Below are 24100 nucleotides of genomic sequence, written 5' to 3'. Positions count from 1 at the left end.
GCAAGTCTTCTGGGCGAGACACCAGGGAGTTGAGGGGTAGAGTGCAGATCTGTGAGGTGCTCAACAAATTGGAGGGAAGCAATGCATCACTTCCTCTGTCTTAACTCAAGCAGTTGAAATACTCTCTTGGGGTAGTGAATCATCTAACCAGAAGGGATGATTAAACAGCTGGCAGAGAATTAGGCTTGTTACATCTATACATTACTCCACAGGTTCAAATCACAGCAGGGCTGACTCAGCCCTTGGTCTTTCCAAGACAGATGAAAATTTAATTCCATGCTTTCTCTGAATGTAGGTCTGTTTTTCAAAGTCTCCTCTGAATACTAGACAACCAAGTTCCTCTCTGCTCTGTCTAGACACTAAAGATCTTGTGATTGTTTCTGTAACAGCAGGGAGTTTAGCTGACATCCTTGGCTAATGATCCCCATCCCCTCTGTTTTGTGAATGCCAGAGGGGGCCTTGTAATTCTTGTATGTATAGAACTTGTGAAAGTTTTTTTGTGAGCCTTCAAGAAAGAGGCTCTACATAAACATGAAGTATTAATTATGTCAGCTGAACACAGCCTGACCGATCAGTGGTTAAAAATGTCCTGTTTTCCCAACCCTGCGAATTCGCATGTCATGAGCCAAGGGGACGGCACCATGTGGGCAGGGTAAGTGAATGTTTCATGTCCCTGACAGTTCACTGTTTGGTAGAAAACAGCTGGCTGACAGACAGCAGGACACGTGGAGGTCTCCGTAGCTCACACTGGCTGCAGCTGCTCACATAATGGAAACTGAAGCTTTCATCTATAATTTATGTAAAGCTGCACTGAGAAGAGTTTCTCTTGGCAACGTTTAAAACCTATTTCAGTCCAGAGGCCACGCAAGCCTTTTAAATGGTGTATGGCAATGGAGGAGGCCTCCGCTATCCAGGCTCTTTAAAAACGTTCCCAGCTTTAGAACGTTCAAGAGGCTGGTTAAGATCCTCCGTTTTCTGTTTAAATTCCTAGAAACATTGTTGTCTTGTGTTGAAACAGCCAAACTCCTATGAAAACAAACTCTCCTGCAGACTGTCAGATGGTTTTAAGAGGCAGCTATTTAATGTTAAGTAATTCTCAGTCACTCCATCTTTGCACTTGGAACAGTGTCAGTGTATGTGGCTAAGGTGTCTTTAAGCCCCCCCCCCCCCTCCCCCGTATTCTGGGGCCGTGCAGAGCCCTGCCCCTTGGGTGCAAGTATGCTCTAACTTATGCTGCATTTTCCATGGCTCCTGGGAAGCTGAGAATAGCTGTAGCACAGTGCACTCCAACTAGCTCCTCAACGTACACTAGGTGCAGGGTCCTTCTAGAGCCCTGTGCAGGGGGATCTTAGGGGGGCGGTTGTTTCCAGCCTCTTTGTGCCACTAGAATAGCATAGAGCATTAGCATAAATGAGTATTGGGCCCAGAGGCTCTAACTGCCCCAGTGAATTGCTGCTATTCTTAAGATTCTGTTAGGAGAATTTGACCAGTACTGAGTGCCTGCAAGCACTGACCAGGTGGATGAGGAGCGGAGGCAGCAAAGTCTCCACCAATAACGTGTCACTCTCCATTTCAGCCCTTGCTGACTTCATTTAACTTGGTCATGAACCATAAGAAATATACTTTAATCACGCCCCACGAGAAAGTTTCTCTGCCTTTTTTCTGACTCCTCTACATTCTTTCTTTTTAGAGGTTGCAGAACGGGATTATGAAATGAAAACTTGTTTTGGGATTAACATTAAGAAGGATCATGACTGAGCTTTCCTTCAATTCTGATCTTATTGACGATGCCCTCATCCAAACATCTGGTCCTACACTGGCATCATCCTGTTGGGGACATTCATTAAATATTCAGATTTGCCTTGTTTTTAAACCTGTAAATACCTCAGATGTGACCAGGCCAGGGATAAAGTATTCAAATTTCACCAATTGGCCTATACTATGATCAAAATCCTTCTGTAGCACTATAAACCTACACCTGGCTTTACAAACTTAAATGCAAGCATGTCATATATACAAGACAAATTCAGGACAGCGGTTCAGGAGAGAACAGGTGTGGGGGATGGAACGGAGTGCCAGATTTTTGAGAAAAGTAAATCAGTCCGTTAGCTCTAATCTGGTCTAGGAGAATATTTAAACTAAAAACAGTGGGAACTGACTCACTTCAGCACTAGCAAAAAGCCTGCAGGAAGAACTGAAACAGTGGGATAATTAATGATCTTGTGGTTTGAATAAGGATGAATCTATAATTCAAAGATTATTATTGCCCAGCCATCCTTGTTTATGGACCCTTAAATGAGACGCACGTTCATACTGCTTCTGGTTTACTCAAGCCTCTGTCGGTACCTTCAGTTCTGGATTAAGCTCGTCCAGTTTAAAGCAGGCGTTAATACTTTTTTATTTTAAATGCATTCCTTTTAGAACGTAATCAGGCGGGATGTTAGTACAATCCGATCAGTTGCCAAGCAATCTGGTGCCAGCATGCTTCACAGGTCTGGCTAGTGCGGGTTGAATGAGAGACTGGAGTAGAGAGCACTTCTGGAGCTCAGAGGCATGGTGCTACAACCCAGTTGGTAAACAAGTATGTAGGAATTAGCACGGTAACACTAGAAATAAGGGTTACCTTGATTTTTATGGTGAGACAGTTGGGTTTCTTTACATTGCTGTAATAAATCACCATTTCCACCTAGCTTTGGGATACGAAAGCACTTCCTGTTCCTCATCTTAAGTCCAAGTCTCTGCCCCCTAATGGCTTCCTTACAGACGAATGCCATAGTATCTTGTGAGCATGTCAAGTAGGCTAGGGGGCCATGATGGAAAGCAGATGGGTTCTTCTGCTCCCTGGAATATAAACCACATATCCTGTTAATTGTCAGTCATCAAGAAATCCTGTAACTAGATCTTTATTCCCTCTGTCTTCCCCTGCACTCCATCTCCCCCCCCCCCCAAAAAAAAAAAAAAAAAAAATTTCAGAAGGTTTGGTTTTTGAAAATATTTGATTTTTATTAAAATATTCTTTCCACTAACATTGAACAATCATGCAAACGGTTTTGATGTGCCTTCTAAACTAGAAGGTTGGGAATTTTCCAGCACTGTAACTTCCTCATGCCTCTTTGCCCTTTAACCAGAACTGTCTCTTCCTTGTGGGAAAGACCTGCTGGGCTGTAGTCCACGAAAGCTTATGCTCTAATAAATTTGTTAGTCTCTAAGGTGCCACAAGTACTCCTGTTCTTTCTGCTTTCAAGTGTTCATTTAAATATACGTGCTTGTTTCACTTCGGGCCAGTTTGAGCTCTGGTGTAGTACGTGCAGCTCCTGTTGCAGTCAGTGACATTATGCCAGGGATGAATTTGGCCTTTCGTGTGCTGCTACCTGAGACTGTAGCATTTTATTATTGCATACAGCTCTTTCAGTTAAGATCTTCTTGTTCCAGTTGTCACGTCATGCTGTATAACCTCAGTAATAACCATACATGAGCTGCATTATTTCAAGTGCTCTTGCTTGTGTTTCTTTTTAATTCTTGCCAGGTGGTGCAGGCAAAACTGAACCTCATGACAAGTTTTAATGGTATATGTTTTATCCTGTATTTGTTTTCCTTCAACGAGTGTGTGGGCTTTTGTAGCAAAAAGCTGCAAGGCTGAATTGTCACTTTGAATCCTTCTGGCTCAGGGAACAGACTGAGTTGCTGTCGTCTTCTCCGTTCCTGGAATCTTTTCCTTGGCTTTCCCTATTAGGTATTTCTGATGCTTTCACCACCACGGGGACTCTAGGTTAGGGTGACCAGATGACAAGAACAAAATATCGGGACACATGGGGGGGGGGGGGGGCGCCGCTGAAGTGCAAAAAATAAAAAAAAAGCTGGAGTGCAAAATATTGGGACAAATGGCATCCCGACCATACATCGCTCAGGACGCTGGACAAACAACTAAATATCAGGACAGTTCCGATTTTATCGGGATGTCTGGTCACCCTCCTCTAGGTTTACCTGCTCGCCAGCTCAAATGAGCATCAGTACTGTCTGTATTTGGACACTGGTTACAGTTACTTAATGTTCCACCTGAAGAACTTGAGACCTGGACACACGATCACTTGCTGTAACTTGATTCAGAAGCAGAAACAGAAGACAGTGGAATACTGTCCAGTGCTGCATTCATAGAAAATAGTCTGAAATGCCGTTGTTGGGCACATGCAACCTACAAAATGTCTGAGAACATCCTGTAACATGACAAGATTTCTACAGTCTTCCCAGCGAAGAAGCCATACGATACAGATGCCCTACAGTTTCAGAGATGTTGCTATTATCTATCTCTTCACAATGTAGGTCTCGGTTGGAATTTTCCATTGAGTACTGGCTACAAAAATTCTGCTTGAACAGCATTCATGCACCCGAGATGGATTCTCTGCTCCTTTTGCTTGAGGGAACTCTTCTTTCCCCACTCCTCTCCTTTGTCATGGTCATCACTGTCCTTCCTGTCACTTGAGTTTGCAGCCGTGATGTCTCTCTTTCTTCCTTTACGTCATGTCCAGTATTCCTCCCTTCCTCTTTATCCCTGCTGGAAATCGGAGGTGCCAAGGTGGGGCCAGGAAGCAATGTGATGTGCCCTCCACAAACTGGGAACCTACTAACCAGTTCTCGGTGCCAAATGATGATTTATTGATGGGCAAATTGTCCACGGTCTACAGCACCTATAAATCAGCCTTGTAAAATTCTACTTGCTGAGGATAAGTATATTGTCCTCATAAAGAGTTGGCAAGTAAATTTTGTGCCTGGGCTGGAAAATGATCCTGGGAGTTGTTAGCACCGGAGTGCACTGTTGATAGTGGAAAGAAATCTGTTTCTTTTGCATCACCGTATTTGCTGACAAGAGAATTTCAGTCTATATCGAACACCATTTGGAAACCATGCTTGCTTATTCAGCCATGACAATGGTTCTCGGAAACTCCAAGTCACGATTTAGGTCTAATTTTTTTAAGGACCCCTCCCCGCCTTTTTCTCAGTTGAAACATAAGGGATAAGTGTCTCGCCGTCTTTTCTGGCTCCGCAACCTTTGTACAGGGAGATCTGCTTGCTCCATTTCTGCAAGAAGAGTTGCTGGGGTGACAACTCTGGGAATGATGTCACCCTGGTGGGGCAGAGTCAAGAGAGGCTATTGCTTGCTGACTCAGTGAATGTGTCAAATTAACTGGGGGAGTAAGATCTCGTCACCAAGCAGAGTTTCCCCTGAGTAGCAACAAGGTGGATTTGGGCAGTTCTGTTGGTAAAGAAACAAAGAGTTCTGGCCAGAGCTGACTAGAGTGAAAGCTCTGTTTCTTAGGAATTTCTAGCCTTTTGTACAAGGGCTTAGTGTTGTGTTGCAAGTGGAAACCAGCACGTCTCATGTCATTTGGTTAAATTTCAATAATATTGACCCCAGTTAAGGCATTTTATTTTTTTGGGAGGTGGGAAGTTATAATAATAATAATATATGGCGCTATCCTATCTCCTAGAACTGGAAGGGACCTTGAAAGGTCATCGAGTCCAGCCCCCTGCCTTCACGGGGGGGATAGCTCAGTGGTTTGAGCATTNTTTTCTCAAATCTCTGCCATAAGTCTAATAGGATTTACTGTAAAGATGCAGACCATTCTCCTGAGTGTCCTTAGAAATGGGGTTTGTTGCAAAAGTAAAAAAATGCTTCCCTTACAATATGTAAACATGTCTGCATCAGTTTCCTTGTGAACTTCCGTGTAGCTAGAGCTGGCGAATACTTTGTGAATAGTATCAGTTGTAGTGCTACATTAACCAGTTCTACAATATTTTGGTATAGGAGGCAATGGGTAGGGCTCAACTCTTGGTGATCTGCACTTTGTGCTCGAAGAGAAGGGGCTGACAATGCTGTGCTGACAGTCCTCGTTTTCAGCACCTCCTAATATTTCTACTTATCATTTATATTTCATCTTTGTACTTCGAAAACACCGTACATACGTTAAGCCATACAGCTCCCCTCTGAGGTAGGTAAATAAATGGACTCCATCTCTCAACAACTGTGCCAGTTCTCTTGATTTTGCCAGTCCAGGGTTCCAACAGCATCCACTGGGATTGAAGTTCTGATCTTCCACATTAGCTCTTCTGTTGTCCCACAATCCTGACCCTCTGCAACCCTCTTCCATTCCAGTCTTCTCTCTAAACTCCCAGCCCTTCCAGTGCGCCTCACTCCTGATTTCCGCTAAGCTCTTTGAGAGATGGACATTCTTTTTGTTCTGAGTTTGTACAGCGGCTAGTACAATTGAATCCTGGGCCCCATTGCAATACAAGTAGTAAATAATCTATATATATCACACCACTGAATTGTGATACTTCAAACTGAGCAGTGATTTTTTTTTTGAGGGGAGAGATGTGGACATAAATCACTAAGAACATAGTTACTTCTTTCAGAGATGAGTTCATGAGTTTCAGAGGGTCTTTTTTTGGAACGACAGTATGTTTTAATAAAAAAATAACTTGGGCCTTGTCTAAAGTTACTAAGCAGTATTTTGTCTTCAGTATCATGTGACATAATGAGAGAGCACTTGTGATGAAGGACAGTGCTGCACTTTGTTAGGCTATGCAAAAAAGAGATCCAACTGAAATTCCTCCTAGAATCTTTGTCATGGAGAATAGCAGCAAAGTAATCTTTTTGTATGGCTCATTCACTCCCTCGCGCCTGTCCCTCCTCCTCCTGCCACCCACACGATTCTAAAAACCAGAGAGCAAAAGGATTCTGATTTTTCATTCTAATTCAGTAAATTAAAACCATCTAATCTAAATGGAAATTTTTTCGTTAACTACAGACCTGCCCAAGCTCTTACTATGAACTAGGAGTTGATGGTTCCTGGGTCCTCTCAGAATCTGCTCCTAATTTAGTTTGCTGCACATAAAACAGAATGTTTATTGGAGCTGGTTCAACTAGTAAGGTAAAATTTTAAGTAGAAAACTGCTAATTGAGTAATAGTTAAGAATTTAGGCTGGCTGCCAAGAAAAAGTATTGAAAACCAGAGCTTTTAAATGCCAGTTTCTCTGCAGCTGGTTAGAAACATTTCAGCTTGGTATGGCAAAGTAGCTCAGAGCTTTGGAATAATACCAGTTTGAAACTAAATGTGCAGGCATTGATATCGGTATCTTAAGCACCATTAGCAATATTTTAAGTGGTGCTACAGGGTTGTGTAAATACAAATCTCTATGCAGGTTTATATAAAAACTAATCCTCGAAGTATTCTGAATCGAAAACCTGCTTTTTATTAGTTGTAAACATTCTCTTCCTTTTCCCCCACCTTGCTGTCCTAGCATCCATGATCTGGTTCCCCGTCCCCTTTTAAAACAAAGGACATTAGTCTTGCAATGCATCATAAACATATAGGGTGACCAGACATCAAATGTGAAAAATGGGGACAGGGGGTGAGGGTGGGGGTGGGGGGTAATAGGAACCTATATAAGAAAAAGACTCAAAAATCAGGACTGTCCCTATAAAATCGGGACATCTGGTCACCCTATAAACGTAACATGGAGCTAGTACAACAATAAAGGTTATATGAACAGTAAGGAAAGGGAGGAAGTGTGCTTTGGTGTTATGGTCCAGGAGACAGGCATGGGCAGGAGAACTCAGTTCTGTTCTGCTAGTGTCCATGTGACCCTGGACAGGTCACTCAACTGCTCTGTGCCTCAGTTCCCCAACTGTAAATTGGGGACGCACTTGGAGCCATGCCATGCACTTGGTTGGAGCCTCTAGGCGCTACCATAATACAAATAATAATGGTCAGATGGCCACTTCTAATTGGGGAGAAGGTGCTAGAAGTACCTCTAGGGGTATCAAGACGACTTGGGTACCTCGATTACATAGTGCACAGTTATAAATGTTGAGATCCTTGCAGGAAGGATTCCTGAGAAGTGAAAGTGTCCTTTAAATGAAACCAGACATATCTAGCTTTGTATGTTTTACAAAGATCACTTACATTATTTTTCACTGTCATGATGAGCTGTGTTCAGTGGTTAGAAAACTTATGCTGAGCATTATTCTTAAACGTTGTGAATCTCTACAAGTGCGAGCCTGATGCTATAAAATCATAAGCAGTTCATTAAAAATAAACCTAGAATTTGATTTGGAGTCTCCCCTTGGTGCAGAGAGAAATACGTGGTGAAAAGAAACAGGCAAAAGGCACTTGTAATGAATGGTCAAAGGCTGCAAGTGTCCAGGAATGTGCTATGAAACTTCAGATTTTTATGAGAAAGTCCAGGGGATTTAATGTTCAAGGCTTCTTGTTGCCCTGGTGATAAATGTGGATATTTACCAATGGTTCACAGGTGTGACACCTATACCTCTGAGTTGCTAGGGAGAGGAGTTGGCTTTTGGCCTGCTTTGAACGCACTCATTTTCCCGCTGTTTTGTTTTCTAAAGCAATTTCCTGGCAGGCTACCTGAAGGTAGGCACATTAGCACAAACAAAGGGAAACGGACCGATATCGAACTGAAGCACCAAGTAATAACTCTTTCACTGGTGGCTGAGCCTGGCGATCCGTGAAGGGCAGAGAATTTCCCCTGCCTTTCTGTGATGCCCCAAATGTGCCTGCCCTGCTAGAACCCACCATCCAGGAATGAACACACAACTGGGACGTCAGATACAACTTCTCAGTTCTGGTTTGGGTGCTTGCAGTCTCGGTGCCCCTTTGTGTCCGGAGGATGCACCCACAAAGAGATGAGTGCTGTGAGGATGGGATGTTTTTCCTGCTAAGGTGCTGCTGAGTTGTAGGTGCCTCTCGTGAGCTCGTTTCACCTGTGTGATAAACCAGAGAGGTGAGAGTGGAATCACTGAGATACATCATTGAAGGTTGTTCCTGGATTCTTCCTCTCATCTCCCAAGGTCCCCAGTGACTGTGGTAGAGGAAGTGCTGCTGATTTCCTCCAGACATGTTGGTTTGTGCGTGTTCAGGCTTTGTGGCAATGTTCACACCATTTTGTTGTTGGTTTTGGGTTACTAAGAGGGTTTAGGCCTGTACCCCACTTTTACTTCCTTCCATCTCATGTTCAGCAGCCCTCTAGAACTGGAGAAGCAAATTCTGCCATTTCCTTTCTATTAAACACAGCTGAGAACTGTGTTTAAAATTCAATTAAAATTGAATGAGAGTAGGTGCTAAGATGTTCTGAGCATCTCAGGGTCATGCCTAAAGTTTGTAAGGTTAGCAAAAAGCTATGCACTGAATTCCACAGCAGTTTTAGTTATCTGCTGTTCGTGTCCAAATGCACTAGATCCCCCTACCTGTGGTGCTTTGACTAAGGTCACAGCTTTGTGTGTCTCATTTCTAATGACACAAGCTAATCCTTCCATGATCTTTAGCCAGCCAAATGACCCATCAGCCATACCCTGTTATGCCCTTTGTTCATCAGTCTAGTCACTCCTTGACTTTCCATTTGATTGTTACATATTAACACAACATCATGATAAATGTTTGCCATGTGTGACACCATCAACTGATACGTGTCCGGCTCCATAGATAAGTAGTGCTACAGGAATCCCATACTGCTCTCATTTCCGTGGCTACCATAGCATCATACCTTGGGGTTTTCAGCCTCCACGCTAGTTTGGGGAGCAGAACCAGATCTTACTGGTGGCCTTGTAAACATGTTTACTAACCCCTCCTCTGGAGGGGAAGATAAATCTATTGGTTTGTGCGTTTGCATATTTGACTCAGGCAGCCCTGTGGTTTATGTAGTCTGCTTGTCATACCAACATGAGATGCTCAGTGAAGGGCAATGGCTTAATTAAAAATAAAATGGAAACTCAGCCTTTGAGGAAGTTGACTTGCACTGTGCAGTAGCTGTTCCTTCCCTGAACTAGCATTGGCTCATGTTTCTGTAAGATGTTGCAAACATCTGTTGCATCCGTAAATAAGTCAAATTAGGCCACAGTGCAGGAGTGTAGAGACTGACTTTCTGCTCCATTCTGTACCATGCTCAGGACTCCTCGCTTTAAGATTCTGCACCATGGCGTGGCCTTGTAAGAGCAGTGACTGAAGTCATACAATCCACTGACCTTTGTAATCCTGACTTGGGTCAAATAACTGTGGCTAAGAAATAAGGTTCAGTTGTATCTTACCATCACTCCCTTTTTATTACCCCGCCTGAGTGTTGGCTCTTACTAACTTCCCACTCATGGACTATGCTCTGCCAACTCTGCCTTACCAAACCTGTCCCCTCCCACTTGTGACGCCGTGCCTTCTTTTGTCATGCTGCTCCCCTACGTTTGGAAGAAAGCCCATTCTAGTACTCCAAGCAAGACTTGTTTTTCTCCTTCAAGCCTCTCCTAAATCTTCATCTCTTCTGGTAACCTTTCCATATCTAACAGTTCAACCCTGCTCAGACCTCATATCATTTATCCATTCATTAGGCTCTCATTACACTACCAAATATTTTTAAAAAATCTTGCAGCTAACAGAACACAAGCCAAGCAAGGTGCAGCCACTCTGTTTATATGTAGTATCCATTCCCTTTCTGCCTTGTTTTGGCTCTGTAGACTATAAGCTCTTTGAAGCAGGAAACTTGCTCTGTTATTTGTAAGAACAATGAAGCCCACACTAAGGGCACCTATACATAAGATTTTAAAGATTTCATGACCCACAGATTTATATAAACAGAGCCCACATTAATTTGAGTTTTTTTTCTGTCTGTATATCCATGTATGTTTAATAGAAGCAGGAAATTGGCTGATAAATAATCTAGACACTGTGCTGACAGTACACATGGTAAACTGGCTTTGCCACAAAACCAAAGCGTGAAACGTCTATCGAGTTTGCTTTTTAGAAGCACCGATTTGCCTGGATAGTTTAAACAAGGCAGCAGGTAGTAACTGACTTATTGAATTCTGCCGGTGTGAGGGAATACTTTTATTAGTATCATAGTTCAGTCAAAGCCAATAGAACCTGCTGATTTGTAGAGCACAGGAATTTTCTCATTTTTTCAAGTGAATCGACTCTTAATTGCTTTCCAAGATAAGCATTACATGGAATTGCCCTTTATTTCTATCAAATTCTTTCACCCTCTCCAAAGTTCATTAAATTAAATGAGTTGGATCAGATTCTCCGTGAATGTGCCTGTTCGAATAAGCGTGCTTAGTTTAGTGTGTGCTGGAATCCTGGAGGAATCCACAGGTTTCTAATCCTGTGTTCAGTTCCTCCTTATGCAATCTTAGGCATCCCTGTTTTTCAGTCAGACTGGTTGAGTTTCCCTTCAGAGTTAGGAGATGTCTACGTGGGAAAGTTATACTTGTATTAACTAAGGTGTCAATTTAAATAGAAAGTTATACTGCTGTAACTGCCCATATTCTTAATCCAGAATAAGAGTGGTTTGGTGTGTGTGTTTATTTTATGCCTCTTTGGAAAGGGTTTAACATAAACCAAACAAGCCACGCTTATTCTGGAATAAGAGCTATAGCAGTTTAATTATACCGGTATAATTAAGCCGGTATAACTGGTAAAACTTTCCTGTGTAGATGAGCCCTAAATTATGTCTGTCCATCAAAAGGAAGTTGCCGGGATATGTTAGAATAGCTCTTAACGCTAGATAGTTACTAAATAAGAGTCAGATGTGGTTTGTAATTATCCAATTACCAGATTTTTTTTCCCCAAGTTGCTTTAAGGTGAACTTTTAATTTAACAATTCGTATAAAAACACCTGTTAAGTTTTATATTAAAATGTTTTGGTCAAAGTATAGATTTTGTTTGAGCTTTAAAAAGCCAGCTATGGGATTTACCCACCTAACGCCCCTTTGAAATTAGTGGGAGTTGTGTGTTTAAATCCTACTCAAAGGTTGAGGTTTCCAAAGCTGCCTTTAAAACAGCTTTGAAAAGTGCTCATTTAAAATGGTTTCCAATGAGATCTAAATGTCTGGTCCTAGGATGTTCTGTGAGACTGTCAAGAGGAGATTCCTGTTAGTTTTTTATTACATTTCAAATGCACTTTAAAAACAATGGGACTGATGCTCATATGCCCTAAAGTTCCTTTACACTGCCACAGTGGCATTAAAAAGGCTTTAGGATGGATGGGGAGTCGGGCTCATTGCTTTTAATGACTTAAGGTAACATTTTCAAAAGCATCTAAATGACTTAGCAGCCTAAGTCCCATTTTCCAAAATGACTTAGTCACTCTGAAAGTCAGTGGGACTTGCTGTTTGTAAACAGGTATAGTTACTAATGTCTTGTAGATTACACTGTAGTGTTCATTCCTTGAGTGAGGAAATGGGGTAACTTGTAAGCCGTGTAATACAATCCCAGCTGCTGTTGGCATGGGACAGAAGAGGCTGAATGGGAACTGAATTTGAATCTCTGGAGTGCTGGCCTGCTTTTTCTTTCCTCCGTCTTTTACCCAGAAGTTTCCGAAACTCCACAATTCACCCTCTGAGTGTGTCTGTAGTTGGCATATTTGCTTCAGTTTATATTTGGTTTTTAAAAAAATATCACTTCTATTTAATTTTTGCCGGGATTAAGCAAGTATCGCCTTTTTGCCTTTGACGAGAAAAATTCCACTGACTCAACCATATTATAATTTTCATTCTCTTTGTTGACTCATCCAGACGCTGCCTGTGTGTCTCAACCCGGGTCACAGTTGCTGGAGTTGGCCCATTGTGTGACTAGAAGGAGTCCAGTGTTAAACTCTGCAACAAAGGTTATCACTGTAATGTGGAAGAAGCACACTTTATGGCCACAGCCCGTGAACAGTCAGTTATTCATACTCCAGCCTGCTTAGTACAGCAGAAATATCTCATTAATATATAATTAAAGTCATTGTGCAGTTCAGTCACTACTGGTTTTCAAATTGGTAATGTATTTAAGTTGTGGGTAACAAACATTAGGGCTGCTTTACTGCAAAGGAATTATGGACCTAATCCTATGAGGTATGGGTGCATCTCAACTCCCTTTAGTCCTAATAGAGATCAAAGGATGTTCAGTGCCTTGCAGAATTGGGCAAAGCTCGTTCTGCAGCTTTGCTTTAGAGGTGGAGATCCCATCCTTCTGCTCAAAAGAAAGTGTAGTGTACTCTCCCCCCTGAATACACAGACTAGCAGTTCCTGGTTTTCTGCTTATAAATGGTTAAATGGATACCTTGCCTCCTACTGAAAAATGTATCTTGCTTTGTAATCCTGGATGCGTTCAGTCTAGAGCACTTCTGTTTCCACATAAAACACTATTTAAACTCCTTTTCTTTGCAGTGGGATTTTCTCTTTAACACGAGAGCCTATTAATTTATAGACTGGTCATTCCAGTCTGATTTTCTAAGGCCTTGTCTACACTACGAGAGTAGTTCGATTTTACTTAAATCGAATATTTGGAATCGATATTGCAAAGTCGAACGTGTGTGTCCACACTAAGGACAGTAATTCGACTTTGTGAGTCCACACTAACGGGGAAAGCGTCGACATTGGAAGCGGTGCACTGTGGGCAGCTATCCCACAGTTCCCGCAGTCCCCGCTGCCCATTGGAATTCTGGGTCGAGCCACCAATGCCTTCTGGGTAAAAAAATGTGTCGAGGGTGCTTTTGGGTAACTGTCGTCATCCATCCATCACTCACTCCCGCCCTCCCTCCCTCCCTGAAAGCGCCGGCGGGAAATCATTTCGCGCACTTTTCAAGTCATTGACAGCGCGGACGCCACAGCACTGTGAGCATGGAGCCCGCTGCAACCATCGCTGCAGTTGTGGCCGCTCTCAACGCCTCGCAGCTTATCATACAGGTTGCCCTGAGGCAGATGCAGAAAAGTCAGGCGAGGAGGCTACGTCAACGCGGTGATGGCCTGAAGTGTGAGAGTAGCACAGACCTCTCAGAAAGCAGGGGACCCAGCGCCGAGGACATCACGGTGGCAATGGGTCATGTTGATGCCGTGGAACGGCGATTCTGGGCACGGGAAACAAGCACTGAGTGGTGGGACCGCATAGTGCTGCAGGTCTGGGATGAATCACAGTGGCTGCGAAACTTCCGCATGCGGAAGGGAACTTTCCTTGAACTTTGTGAGTTGCTGTCCCCTGCCCTGAAGCGCAATGACACCCGGATGCGACCAGCCCTGACTGTCCATAAGCGAGTGGCCATAGCCCTCTGGAAGCTTGCAACGCCTGACAGCTACCGGTCAGTCGCGAGCCAGTTTGGGGTGGGCAAATCTACCGTGGGGGTTGTTGTGATGCAAGTAGCCAAGGCAATCGTTGATGTACTGCTGCCAAAGGTAGTGACCCTGGGAAACGTGGAGGCGATCATAGATGGCTTCGCAGCGATGGGATTCCCAAACTGCGGTGGGGCCATAGATGGAACTCACATCCCTATCCTGGCACCGGACCACCAGGCCAGCCAGTACATTAACAGAAAGGGCTACTTTTCCATGGTGCTGCAAGCACTGGTGGACCACAGGGGACGTTTTACCAACATCTACGTGGGATGGCCGGGCAAGGTTCATGACGCTCGTGTTTTCAGGAACTCTGGTCTGTTTAGACGGCTGCAGCAAGGTATTTACTTCCCGGACCACAAAATAACTGTTGGGGATGTGCAGATGCCTATAGTCATCCTCGGGGACCCAGCCTACCCGCTAATGCCCTGGCTCATGAAGCCCTATACAGGTACCCTGGACACTGAAAAAGAACTCTTCAACTACCGGCTGAGCAAGTGCAGAATGGTGGTGGAGTGTGCTTTTGGACGTCTCAAGGGGAGATGGAGAAGCTTGATGACTCGCTGTGATCTCAGCGAAACCAATATCCCCATTGTTATAGCAGCTTGCTGTGTGCTCCACAATCTCTGTGAGAGCAAGGGGGAGACCTTTATGGCGGGGTGGGAGGTTGAGGAAATTAGCCTGGCTGCTGATTACTCACAGCCAGACAGCCGGGCGATTAGAAGAGACCAGCGGGAAGCGCTGTGCATCCGGGAGGCTTTGAAAGCAAAGTTCCTGAGTGAGCAGGGTAACCTGTGACTTTCTAATTTTGTGTACAGAGAAGCCTTCACCCCACTTCCAACACACGTTTCAAAATAAAAATAGTTCTACTTTGTTAAAGCACACCGTTTTCTGTAATACTGTTTTCGCGGGAATTTTTTAAAACTGGGACGCAGACTGTGGTGCGGAGCGGGTGTAGTGTAGTCGCGCGAATGCAGCTTCTAAACTGAAGGACTGACAGGCTCCGGTGCGGTGGGATGGTTCTTTCAACGGAGCCTGTCACCCCTCCTGATAGGGACTGTGTGTATGGGGGTACTATGTGACTTTGTGGCGGGGGGGGACGCTTACAGATCCCCTGCTGTGTGGCTCTGTGATCCTGCCTAAGGACCGCCGCTTCAGATCTCTAACTGCCCTCCCGTGCCACAAAGTCACAGAGCAACCCACCTCCCACCACATAACATGAAAAGAACCTCCCAGACTAACCAGGGTAAGTAGTCACTGCATCACTGCACTATGTATGTGCCCTGCTGCTGTGCCTGCCCCCGACTATGTACCCTGCCAAAGGTGACTGTCCTGTCCAATTACCAACCCCCTTTCCCCCCCTCCTCCAAAAGAACATGATGGAAACAGTAGTTAACAGAAACATATTTTTTATTAACAACTACACAGGGGACTGGGAAGTGAAACTTGGACGGGGGCTTGTGTCAGGCGGGAAGGAAAGAACTTGTCAAACTTTGGGGACTGAGAGCCTTCTGCTGCTCGAGCTCTCTGCAGGGGTGCAGTGAGAGTTAGCAGGGACTCTGCCGCCTCTCCTTCTGTGCACTTTGGGTGAAGGGAGTATGGGACTTGGTGGCGGGGGAGGGCGGTTAGAGATGGACTGCAGCGGGGCTCTGTCCTCCTGCCTCCGTTCCTGCAGAACATCCACAAGGCGCCGGAGCGTGTCCGTTTGCTCCCTCAGTAGTCCAAGCAGGGTTTGAGTCGCCTGCTGGTCTTCCTGACGCCACCTCTCCTCCCGATCCATGTTGGCTTGGTGCATTTGGGACAAGTTCTCCCGCCACTGGGTCTGCTGTGCTGCCTGTGCTCTGGAGCAGGCTATAAGCTCGGAGAACATGTCCTCCCGTGTCCTCTTCTTCTTATGCCTAATCCTCCCTAGCCTCTGGGAGTGTGATGACAGGCTAGGTTGTGAGACAGTCGCAGATGGGGCTGTGGGAATGGGAAAAAGGGAGTGAATTCCTCAGAAACATAAATGTAGTTGTGAACAAAGAACATAGTCTTTCTCTGTGAACAGGACCATGCACAGCACCTATCACATGCGCACTCAGCACAAGGTCGAATTCTCGGCCTTCGCATTCACTGTCTGTGGTTTTGCAGAGCACTTTTGAGAACCCTGTCAGGACAACGGAATTTCTGTTGCAGGCAGACATGGTAAGCCGTAGATTCGTGGCAGCTTAAAACTTTAATATTAGCAATGGCCTCATTTCACATTGAAATCAATGTCGGTCCCTGCTGCCAGCAATCCGGCAAGCAGGAAGTTTGCTCCTGTCCCACACCCTCGCGGCTGTCCCCGGGAACGATCCCTTTCGGCTGACCCTTTCCCGCCTCCACCGCGTGGCTGCAAACCAGCCAACACTAATAACATTCCCCTACCTCATTCAAAGCAGGTCTTCATGAGCGACATCACCCTCATGAGGATCTCTGAGAGCGACAGACAGAGAATGCTCCGGGAAAGCCTCCAAAGACCAGGGCCGTATGCCGCCATGCTGTGCCAAGCAATGATTCCGGAGTACTTGCTAGTCTCGTGGCGCGGCAACGTGTCCTACTACGGAGGACCCAATAAGGCCGCTCTCCCCAAGAACCTAATGCAGCGGATTTCAAATTACCTGCAGGAGAGCTTCCTTGAGATGTCCCAGGAGGATTTCTGCTCCATCCCCGGACATATAGACCGCATCTTACTGTAGCTGCAGTAGCAGGGACTACACAGTAGAGCGGCTTGGGCAGGACAATCATGCAAAACCGGACATTGCTAGATTTTTTTGAAATACTTGCACTGCCCATGACTGAACCGTTAAGTTATTCAAAGTAATCATGAGAAACCCATTTTTTACATTGTTAATAATCATGTTCTGTTACAAATAAATGTTTAGATGTTTACAACACTTACTGGATGATCCTTCACCAGATTCTGTGTCCGGGGTAACGGCTGGGGAGGGTTGGTAGGGGATCTCTGTAAGGGTGATGAAGAGATCCTGGCTGTCGGGGAAATCAGCGTTGTGAGCGCTGTCGACTGCCTCGTCCTCCTCATCTCCTTCCTCATCTTCCCCGTCCGCTAACATGTCCGAGGATCCGGCCGTGGACACTATCCCATCCTCAGAGTCCACAGTCAGTGGTGGGGTAGTGGTGGCGGCCGCACCGAGGATGGAATGCAGTGCCTCGTAGAAACGGGATGTCTGGGGATGGGATCCGGAGCGTCCGTTTGCCTCTTTGGTCTTCTGGTAGCCTTGCCTCAGCTCCTTGATTTTCACGCGGCACTGCGTTACATCCCGGCTGTATCCTCTCTCTGCCATGTCTTTAGAGATCTTCTCATAGATCTTTGCATTCCGTCTTTTGGATCGCAGCTCGGAAAGCACGGACTCATCGCCCCACACAGCGATGAGATCCAAGACTTCCCGATCAGTCCATGCTGGGGCCCTCTTTCTATTCTGAGCTTGCACTGCCATCAGTGCTGGAGAGCTCTGCATCGTTGCCAGTGCTGCTGAGCTCGCCACGATGTCCAGACAGGAAATGAGATTCAAACTGGCCAGACAGGAAAAGGAATTCAAATTCAAATTTTCCCGGGGCTTTTCCTGTGTGGCTGGTCAGAGCATCCGAGCTCGTACTGCTGTCCAGAGCGTCAACAGAGTGGTGCACTGTGGGATAGCTCCCGGAGCTATTAACGTCGATTTCCATCCACACCTAGCCTAATTCGACATGGCCATGTCGAATTTAGCGCTACTCCCCTCGTCGGGGAGGAGTACAGAAGTCGAATTAAAGAGACCTCTATGTCGAACTAAATACCTTCGCGGTGTGGACGGGTGCAGGGTTAATTCGATGTAACGGCGCTAACTTCGACATAAACGCCTAGTGTAGACCAGGCCTAAGTCTTCATTCAAGTTTCAATTGCTTTACTTTTGAAAAATGCTTTTAATAAATAAATAAATAAAACACACACACAACATTGTTTCAGTGAAATCTCTCAATCCTGCATTACAGATCTCTAAAGGTGAAATAGACCCCTCTGCAGAAAGCCAGTGCAAAGGCTAAAGCACTACTCTTGTCCTGCTCAGGACCAGTGCATGGCCGTAATTCCATCCTGACTGCTTGTGAGAGAGTATATTATTCTTACTGGGCGAAGGTTTTATTTAACTCTTTAAAAGATCAAAAATGATTTGGCGCTGTGCAGCGCAGGTTGTTAGTTTGCAGTAGCTTGGTGGTACTTGCGCTAAGAGCTGCTTTTAGCAAGTCACCACCAGGCTAGTTCTTCTGTTAAACGCTTAACGAAGCGAACAGTACATAGGCATATCCTGCAGTGCTCGTTTTGATTTAAAAAACCATGGATATTCAAGCTAGCATCTCACAGTGGTGTCAGGCACCAGGGTGCCTTTTATAAAAGTGGTAATGTGTGGTATTAGGAAGGAATCTACCCATTATAGTATTTAGCTGGTAAGGTAAAGAGATGCTGGCATCTTTGACATCAAATTTCTGAAATAACAAACGTTTCCTGCACCTGGTATCTGAACAGTTATAGGAACAAAGCCCAACTTAATAATTTACTAGATGGACTGTAGCTTCTAGATCAGGGGTTGGCAACCTTTCAGAAGTGGTGTGCCGAGTCTTCATTTATTCACTCTAATTTAAGGTTTTGTGTGCCAGTCATACATTTTAACGTTTTTAGAAGGTCTCTTTCTATACGTCTATAATATATAACTAAACTATTGTTGTATGTAAAGTAAAGAAGGTTTTTTAAATGTTTAAGAAGCTTCATTTAAAATTACATTAAAATGCAAAGCTCCTCAGACCGGTGGCCAGGACCCGGGCAGTGTGAGTGCCACTGAAAATCAGCTTGCGTGCCGCCTTTGGCAAGCGTGCCATAGTTTGCCTACCTCTGTTCTAGATCTTGTGGCACAACAGAGCATTCATCGGGGGAAAGTGATGTATTGGCTATAGGATTTCTCCTGTTTTGGGAGGTGCAGGACAAGAATCCTTTCTTTAACCTCTCTTAGCCCAGACACCCCCCTCCCCACAAGTACTAGTTGCACAGAGTTGGTAGGGTTACCTGCTTTCTAATTGCCGAAAACTGGACCCCCTTTCCCACTTGCTTCTCCCCTGCCCCATCGCTCGCTGTTGTCCCCACTCCCTCATGCCTGGTCTCTGGATCCTCTCCACCTCCTCCCCCCAAACCCCCAGCTGGCCTCCCTCTGCTCTGGGGCTGGGAGAGGAGCTGCAGCCTGATGCAGGGCCTGTTGCCTGCCTGCCTGTCCACAAGATGTAGGCAGGAGATGGCCCCGGCTGAGCAGGGGCTGGCATGGTTTGATGACCTGGCACATCCCTCCCCCCCCCCGGTAACCAGGCTTTTGGTGTCCGGGCACCTGGCAACCGAATGAGTTGGGCAGCAATCCATTTGAGAGAATCTCAGGCTCCTTGTTCATTAATCTGAAAAGACAGGACACAAGTGCCATGTTAGAGCTGGAGGCCAAGGACATATTCCAGTTCCAGGCCTTATTGTGCAGAAATTAGCTGTGTAAGGAGTGTCATCGAAGCTAGTGAGACTACTTGCGTACAGATAGAATGTGTGATAAGGCCTCTATAGCATGTTTTCCAAAGTCTCCAGTGACGCACAGCAGGGATTAGGTCAGCTCAGTCTCTCAAGGCAGGTCGACACACTCTGTTGCCATAGTTAACGAGGTCTGACTTTACGCTGATTTTAGTTAAATTGGTGCGACTTTGTGTGATGCTTTTAAATGGATTTAGACCTGGTTTATATCAGTTTTAGTTTGTCAGTAAATTTACCAGTGCATGCTAAATAGAGATAACAACTTTCCACAGATATGTGTGTGTCTGTTCTGGTTCAACTAAATAGATTTTTAAACTGGTTTGTTTAAACCAGAGCAGTTTTTGGTGCGCAGACAAGCTAAAATCTTCTGCGGTAACTATCCCAAGATCGGTATCAAGAAACAGTATTTTCTCTACTTCTACCACTGATTTCCTAATTGCATAATCACATGAGCTCCAGGATGCTTTTTGGTGCTAGCAGGCACAGCTGAGGGGAGATGCTTGAGCTCAGGTTTCCTTTAACCCCAGGCTGGTATTCCACCTGCTTTGACGTGAGAACACCCAGGTGCTGTTAGGTTTCAGAGTAGCAGCTGTGTTAGTCTGTAGCCGCAAAAAGATCAGGAGTACTTGTGGCACCTTAGAGATTAACGAATTTATTTGAGCATGCTCGGGGATCGCAGTCCTCCAATCTATCCTACAATTCCACCTGGACTGCACTTTCTTGTCTAAGTCCTCCCTTGCTCTGCACTGCACTTCAACCCCACATTTGCCTGCTTCATTTCTGCTGCACTTCTACAGCATTTGAACAGAGATGCTACTCAAGAAATTCTTCTCCCGTGCTGCCAGTTGGACAGAAGTTGGCCCCCACCTTCTGGTAAAGCTGTGGTGAGCTATCGGTAAGACCCATGAGAGCATTTCTGCCCAGGAGCCAATGAAAGACAGACACGTTTTCCTACAGTACACTGTGAATAACTTAATAGAGTGGCCCAGAATAATGCACTGCTAAGAACCATGAAAGAGCCTAGAAATCCATCCCAGCACACCGGCTACTACAGCACCATTGTGGATGCAGCCACACAGGTAGTGGGTGCAAAGGTAGTGCTTTGTAGTAGGGATGCTCCCAAGACTGAGCTAATCTTGCAATGAAGACACAGTCTCTGAGACGAAGAGGGCCACTTCTGGGTTTTTTTTAATGTGGACATTCATCTCTTGGGAACTGGACAGAGACACATGGCACCAGAAACGGCCTCAGATGGTAACAACTTTTAGTCTGCACCTGAATTTGTGAGGTGGAGGTGAAACATACCATTGAAACGTTCCATCACCAATTCATATCCAGTTCTTTCTTTTCAGTTGTCTGCTGCAAAAGAGTAATCTGTTTAAATGATCTCTACCTCCCAACTCACCTGTTCATTTAACTTCATCCTGCAGTGAAGTTGTCATGCTGAATGCGGGACCTCAAAATTAATTTACAAGCCACAAGCTCAGGGCTCCAACTCCCCTGTGGGATCCAGGGCAGGGAAAACTGCATGATGAAAGGAAAGGCTCTTCTTCAAATACAGAGCTTCAATAATCAGCAAGTGCAAAACACAGCCTTATGAAGTTGATTGAGCTCTGCTCATGCGCAGGTTTGTTTGTGTGAAAATCCCTCGTTAATATTCATATTTGGATTGTTTACCTATTTTGCGCTTTGTTTCCTGAGTTTGAAAGCAAATAGTTGCTTCCTGATGAGTCTTCTGAGGCTGTTGCTTAAAATACACACGCCCGCACATGCCCACCCACCATTGTGGCCTAAGAATCGGTTGGTATTTTTTTAACGTGCTCATGAGGAAGTTATTAATTTAAATGCGATTATTTCTCGAGTAAGATTAAGCCTTGTGGAATTAGCATGTCCCTGTAATTAACATGCTAAAAACAGGTCTGTTTGTTTCTCTTTGGGAAATGAATTATAAAATCAATTACACACCAGTCTCAAGGGTCTGAGGCTCCATTATTTATCTGTCTTTTTGTTTGAAGGATTTTAAATGAGGCGCTATAGAAATACTGGTTTTGTTCTTAACCATATTTTATTCAGGAAATCAGAATATTGCTTGCCTTTGAGCCAGATGAAAACCAAAGGGGGAGAGTTTTGCTGAAACATAAACGTTTATTATTATTTATTCAGATTTATACCATAAATAAGAGGGTCCTAGCCAAAACTCTCGGCACCTCTGCCACAAGTTACAGGCATAAAATTAAATTACAGTTGTCGGACCCGAATCCCTAACAAACACAGAACTCCTCTCTCCCCCACCCCCCCGACAAATCTACACCCTATTCTCTGCAGCAGTCCATGCAAATTACTTCTTGAGATGTGCACTGAAGGTCAACAGACCCAGGTTTGTTTGGGGCGGGGCGGTATGGAGCTCCTCTCAGAGCTGAAGGCCCCTCATGGAAAGTGTTCTTCAGGTTCCCCCTTAAATCAATGGGGGGGGGGCAGCTTTGCTCATGGCAACATTGGCAGTATGGCGTGAGGAAAGAGGTGGTGTCTCAATTAGAAAGATCTCAGGCCATTTGTGGATTTATAGGCCAAAGTAAACACCTTAAACTCAACCCGGAAACCATTAGGCAGCCAGTGCAGACCACAGAGCGGTGGTGTCACGCAGTGCTGCCTGCTTATAAACAGGTCACCACGTTCTGCCCCATCTTACATTTCTGGATTGGGTGATGGTGTCAGCACATCTTTGTGGAAATCACTTCTATTCTACAGGAATCGGCGTAGAGGAGAGGTTGCCCTGGTTTTGGCCTCCTGAGGCCCATGTTGGCAGCATTCCAGGAGACCATGGGCTGCACTCAGTTTGCATGAAATGGAGCCAATTGCAGCTAAGATATGCCGTGTCCAGACCATGTGTCAAGTATAGACACATGGTCTGGACAGGGCATATCTTAGCCAGGTCTTTAACAAGTTCCTATTGCAGCTGTCAGAGATGGTTTGGAAGCTGTCTGGATTTCTGTCAAGCGTGGGGCAGTCTCTCCAGTGAATGGGGTAAACTCTGGAGGCCTGTGACCGTCTGCTGGGTTGGGTTCCAAGCATGAAATTGTCTTGGAATTTCTTCTTGCGGTGTGAGGTGGGGAGAAAAATGACTAGGAGTTCTGTTCAGTTACCAGAACTGCTTGGTGATCTGTCGCTGCCAGTGCCCCGATTGCCTTGAGCACCCTTGCTCTGCAGGAATGTGTAATCTAGGCTTTATTTGCACTTAGCTCTGTGGGGTAGACTAGTTGTTCATTTATATTAACGCTTCTGTACCCTTCTGCTGCCTCTTGTTTTTCACTTTTGGAAATTGGAAAGTTATGGGGACCATAAAACGACTAGAGACCATGGCAATGTAAACTACAAGATTATGCGCAGACTGTGTTATGAATATAAAGAATCAAACAACCGATGTTAAATTGAGGTCATCTATCTACTCAGGAATGATTTGTGATAGAACCTTAAAATAACCATTACAGCAGCTACACAAAATTTGTCTGTCCGCTGCAGAGAAGTCTGATTAATAGTTTGTGTTTGTGGCCCTGCTGATGCAAAGGTTTGCTGATAGTATGGTGAAACTACTTCTTCAGTATACTTGTCTCCTGATTATAATTCTGCCTCGCCAACTCGATTGAGCAAATGGCTTAATTGTTGGGTTTTTTTAGGCTGGTTCTAGGAGAAATTACCATGAGGATAATTTTCTAGTGAAAAAACTGTCTACATTAAAGTACTCAATGGAAAATTAGAGATGGATGCAGTGGTGGAGGAAAGGTTTTGTTTCGATTGTGAACTGTTTTGGGCATGCTTGTTTTGCGTGCAGCACCTGGCATAGTAGAACCATAATCCTTGATTTGGGCCTCTAGGCACTATTGCATTTTAAATAATACAAACTTATTTGGACGCTACGACAGCTATTTGATAGTACTAATATGTTTTGGAGAATCTGGAGTACTTTTGACCTTCATTTTTGTGTGATGAAGTATTTTGGAAAGATTTTGACTATTTTCATTAGTCATTTGACACTGTTTACAAGATTTCAACAATAACAGACCTAATCTAATCAGATCTAACTTAGATTGTAAGATCTTTGGAGCAGGGAACCCTGGGTGTGTTTGAAAAACGTCATGGACATATATGGCATTATACTAGTAATAAATCTAGATTCATAAAGTTTATTGCAGGGTCCCTTAACCCCGATCACTCTAGTATTATCCAGTGACCATAGTAAAATAAGATTCTGTTTATCAGATTTTGCAATTTCTTATTAAAGGTTAGCAAGCGTGGTTTTTTTTTAAATAAATGAAAAATGGTCTTATAAAATTGGAGCTAAACTATTGCCTTTTCTCCCCCTTCTTTCTTTCTTTATTTTTCTA

General features: G+C 44.6%; 1 protein-coding gene across 2 annotated transcripts in view; it reads left to right on the top strand.

Moving 5' to 3' along the window:
* Nucleotides 1-24100, top strand: part of PI4KB (phosphatidylinositol 4-kinase beta) — a 69203-nt gene that overhangs the window by 25769 nt on the left and 19334 nt on the right. The window lies entirely within an intron of this gene.

The sequence above is a fragment of the Trachemys scripta genome, chromosome 24 (assembly GCF_013100865.1).
Source record: "Trachemys scripta elegans isolate TJP31775 chromosome 24, CAS_Tse_1.0, whole genome shotgun sequence".
NCBI classification, from domain to species: Eukaryota; Metazoa; Chordata; order Testudines; family Emydidae; genus Trachemys; species Trachemys scripta.
Note: the sequence above shows the minus strand (reverse complement) of the source record. Positions and strands in the feature narration are given on the sequence as shown.